General features: G+C 33.7%; 1 long non-coding RNA gene across 1 annotated transcript; it reads right to left on the bottom strand.

The window, feature by feature from the left end:
* Nucleotides 1–812: 812 nt before the first annotated feature.
* Nucleotides 813–3,389, bottom strand: LOC127901377 (uncharacterized). Its single transcript, XR_008053532.1, has 2 exons — nt 3,165–3,389; nt 813–956 (listed from the first exon to the last, which is right to left on the bottom strand). It is a non-coding gene; the product is annotated as an uncharacterized LOC127901377 (long non-coding RNA).
* Between the last annotated feature and the right edge of the window lie 1,791 nt (nt 3,390–5,180).

Genomic DNA, 5,180 nt, shown 5'->3' with positions numbered 1-5,180 from the left:
TATACAATTACTACTAACACCAACATGCAAATTAGCAAACACAGTTTAATATAGTTGAAAGCCAAAGATAGTAAAAATATCAAAATTTGAAAGTCATCATGTCATCAATATCCAAATATAACACAATATGCCTTAAATTTTTTAATTTTGTAATTTATTTTTTTCTTTTTTAATAAGACACCTCACCCCTAAACATGTTCTAGACATTGTCCTCAATATTTCCTATTTGAAAGACATGCATGTCAATGCATAAAAATATAAGAAAATACTATTGACAATAGTAAAAGAAATAAGTAAGAGAGATACCTGAAATGACTATAAAAATAAAAATAAATGTTAGAATAGATAAAAAAAGAAGAAATTAATTTCTACTAAAATAAATAGATAATTAATGTATTTAATAAACTAAAATCAATAAGAATTTAGTGATAACTAAAGCAACTATCAAGAAAACACAAGAAGCATGAATGACTAAGTATTTGAACATGTTGTATATAAAAGAATGATGAAAGTGATACTTTCTAATATTTTACTGCTTAGATCTTACATGTTTTGAGCTTACCTAACAGCGATTTGAAATAATATGAAAATCTAACAATTTAAGCATCTTAGATCTTACTACCTCTTTCATGTGTGAATGTAACCCATGATGCACCTTTTTAGGAAGTAATTCCAATTTCAATGGCTCAACCATCTTTAGTTGTGACAATGTTGCAACAATTTAATTGATCCTTTTATTCCGAAGAAGTAGCTTCATCTTCTCATTTTATTTAGTAATATCTGTGATATAACTAAATTAAACAAAGCATTAATTACTTCAATAGCACTATCAACATTAAAAGATAAACCAAAGTGAGTTAAGTATGTCTTAATGTATCATCATAATGGTTAGAAACAAATGAATCTCCAACTTGTGCTTTTATCATATCCACTTCAACTTCATCATCTTCTTATGCCTGCTTGGGAACATTAAAAATATTCAATTCTATAGTCATGATACCAAAGAATAATTGCATGTTTTTCGTTTTGCAACTAATATGAGAATCAGCTGTTGTTAAAAAAAATGATGACCTAAAATAACTGGAGTGTGTTTGGTAGGATCTTGTATAAGTTGAATATCAATAATGTAGATACCAATTTCCTAGGAACCACATCTTGCCATGCGTCCCTCTCAAGTAACTCAAGAATGACCATTTTGAATAAAATGACATCTGGAATAGACGTTCTACCTATATTATAAAGGAAAATTAAAATAGAAGTAAGAACAAGGTTCAACATGGTTCTAGATTTATCACCTAAGGAAACAATGATCAGGAGCACAACAGAAAGGGGAAAAAAGACATAAGCAAAATAATGTACAAAATTCCCCACAAAAGTTCATATACACGTTTATTGATTTGAAAAGGTGACACGTGTCCTTAGAATTATGGTTTTGTCACTTTTTTCTATAAATAAAGGCGCATCTAAAAAAGAAAGGGTATTTGGCCATTATAAGAACATTGTCCACTCCAAGGGAAAAACTCATCTTCTCATAATTTCTTCTTCTTTTTCTTTGGCCTTAGACAAACATTAACTTGGGCATTGGAATGCCTTTTTCAAGTATCGAAGCTAGCTCCTAGATCAATCAACACCATAAGTTCTCTACAATTACAAATTCATGTGAAGGTAAAAATTTCAACCTCTTCATTGGTGCCATCTATGGTGAACTAGCAAGTTGAAGCCATTTTCTCTCACTAAAAATCACACAACCACCAACCTATAATTACTTTTTCAGATTAGATCTAGTTGTGTATAGTTGTAAACAGAGGTAAATACTTATATATGTCCTATTAAAATGGGCTTACGTGTAAGACCCAAACCTTAAATATAGTTAAAAGAGTAAAGCCAAAACACCAAATAAAATGGAGGTTTCTCTTTCATATGAGCTACTGGAATTAAAGGCGATAAAATGAAAAACTCATTTAATCAATATAAGACATTTGAACTTCGGATTTCTAGCCAAATGGCAACTAAGATGGTAAAAAAGGTCAAAATAATCTCTGAAATTAAACTCAAGACCAATTTGTCCTTTATTTTATCTCCATCTTGTTTATTGCAATTATGCTAATTCCCTAATAGCTATGCTAACTTATTTACATTTGTACCATTGTATTTGTTTCCCAGTACTTTTTTATTTTTCCATGGGCAAGGATTAGGAAAACCCAAACATTCATCTTATGAGAGGGAATATATGAAAAAGTTATTGAGCCAACATGGATTAACATAACTCTATGTTATAATCTAACAACTATGAATCCACATCTAACATTTATATTAACACAATTTACTTTTTGTTTCTCTGTAGGCCTATTATCATGTTAATATCTCCTTATTTATTAATTCTTATTTTCCTCTTTTATATTTGCTTTCACCTTCTAAAAAAGATCAACAAAAAGGCTTTCCATGTCTAAGATCACCGCCTACAAGCTCCATGATTCCTTTATTGTTAGCTCATGAGTGCTTTGGCATAATTGTCTTTAAGCTGGCAGAAGATTGAGGGGGAAGAAAGAGTGCACATATGCATAAAATGATAAAACTACTTTCACTCTTTAAAGGATAGTCATTCAAGAATTTTGTTCACATTACAGGAAAAATGGACTTTAATGAGGACGAAAAACTTCCTTAGGTTGCCAAAGGAAAAAAAAAATTCCCTGATAATATTCTTTTGGAATAGTTCACTTTCCCTATGCCAATAAAGAGGAAAAATTCTTTAATAATATTCCTCTAAGATAGCTCACTTTTTCTTATGGTAGAAAAAAATTCCATAGACTCATAAGAAGAAGAAAGACTTCTCCAATAAAATTCCTCTAGAATAGCTCATTTTTCTCTAAGCCTATAAGGAAGAAAAATTTTGCTAGGCCAATGAGAAGTAGGGGTGGGCATTCAGATCAGGTTAACTCAAACTGAACCAAACCCGGAATTTATTTCGAGTTCAGTTCGGTCTAGTTCACCTGTTAAACCCGAATGATTTGAAATTAGAATTCAATTTGGGTTTAACTCGAATAAAAAATGCAACGTGATCAAGTTTACTTAAAAAGGGGAAAAACTCAGATGACAAATCCCTAATTGAGTTTTCAAAGGAATTAAAGCAGCTAATCTGACAAAAGTTTATAAAACAAACTCACCACCACCAAGTCGTCGACACACCCAAAACCTATATCATTGCCGTTGACTAGCCACTACTATCAACTACCCACTTCCATCACCAATCGTGGGCCGTAACAGCTTCCAGCCATCATAAATGCTCAGTCATTCCTCACCGATAGCAATTTCTTTGCGTTAGTCTAGATGTTGCTGTCACTACTGCACTGCCTTAATTACTTATGAAGATTTTTTTTATTCTAACTGTTGTTTTCAAATTTGACATTCATGAACGATACCGACAACTGAACAAATGATAATGATGAATGCTTTTGAATAATAAAGTCTTCAATTGGCATGCTTCAAATGTAAATTTCTTCATATTATAATTTGTACATCTTTTTTTTTTGTTTTAATAATAACAATAAAATCAAATGCCTATAGCCCATTTTGATTATTCATATCTATGCTATATGGTTGTGTACTTCCTAACAAACTCAATTGCTTCTATTTTGCAAAATGGTTTAATTTATTTCTTCATTTTCTGACCATAAATTCCTTTTATGGAAGTTAATTTTGACAACCCAATTAGAATTGGTAATGCAAACCAAATTAGCAACCCGAACCAAGATATCAACACGAATTTTTAGTCTAAACCAAACCAAATAGTAAACCCAAACTAATGCAAACCAAATTAATTTGGTTTGCTTTAGTTTTGGGTTTTACTATTCCAACCCGAATGGGTTGAATTTTCTAAACCGAATGGATAATAAGCCAAACTAAATTCCAAGCAAACCCGAATCGAAACTCGATTTGCCAACTCCTAATGAGAAGGACAAGTACAATAGTAAAATTATTCCAAAATGGTTCACTTTTTACTACACTGACAAAGAGGAATAATTTCCCAGATAACAGAGTTTCACACAACACAAACATAAACACATATCCAAAACACCCAGAAACACATCCCCCCCAAACTTTAAATGGTGTTGTGTTCTCACAAGCACACAACAACAAATTCACACAACCCGACAAAGACATGGAGGAGGAATTTAGAAAATAAACCACACAAAATGAAAACATAATGAAAGAAAAGTTTTTCAGAATTGAATAAAATGATTAGCAGGAAGGGGATACTCCCCTATTGTTTAGGCACTACTGCAACATGGTGTGATGACATCAACACTTTTTGGATGCACTTCGTAGCTTATCCTTTGGGGATTCTTGTGGAGAGGTGGTTGGCAACGCCTTTTTCTTTTTCTTCAATAGGCTGGTGGGAGGGGTTGCAGTTGGGGCAGCTTGCTTGGTTGACACCGATCTGGTCTTTTTTTATTTTGGTGAGGTTATTGCAGCAATGCCTCCAGAAGTGCTGCCCTTTCTTTTGCTGGATCCTCTAGGACTAGCACGAACAGGTTTGCTAGGAGTTTACTGTGGAGGAGTTGGAGCTGGTGCATCAGGTGCATGTCCTTCAGCTGTGATGACGACAATGATGTCAAGTAGCTGCTTGGCTTCTGTGGGTGTACAAGTGACTCTAGTTACTACAACTTCTAATTCTGCATTAACTTGCTCGGCTTCATCTTCAGAGGCAGGAGGGGTAGCTATTTTTTCTTTACCCTTTCTCGAAAGGACTAGAATGTGGGGCTCATTTTCAGGTTCATCTTCTTCATTTTCTTGGATGATGTGCTTTTTCTTGGGTTTGGAAGAGGTCCTGACTAGGGGTTCCTCACGTTCTTTCTCAGACTCTTCATCTGCCTCTGTTGGTGAACTGTCAGTTGCAGATTTGTCACATTCTTCCTTAAGTTGGTCAAATAGTTCAGCATCTTCTGAGTCAGCCTCTGCTTGTGGGTCTGCTGCTGCTTCTTCTTCTGGTTCATTTGTGTCAATGGCTTCTTCACTGACCTCTGTTGGAGCATCGGTAGTATTGGTGTCAAAATTATACTGCTGAAGCAATGAATTAGGGAAATTCCAGTGGGTACTTTTCATGTACAGAGCAAATTGGTGTAGGTGGCTTTCTATGTGCTATAAGTAGCTCCAAAATCAATCGTTTTCCCTTTGCTGAG

Source organism: Citrus sinensis, chromosome 3 (assembly GCF_022201045.2).
Source record: "Citrus sinensis cultivar Valencia sweet orange chromosome 3, DVS_A1.0, whole genome shotgun sequence".
Classification (NCBI taxonomy): Eukaryota; Viridiplantae; Streptophyta; class Magnoliopsida; order Sapindales; family Rutaceae; genus Citrus; species Citrus sinensis.
Note: the sequence above shows the minus strand (reverse complement) of the source record. Positions and strands in the feature narration are given on the sequence as shown.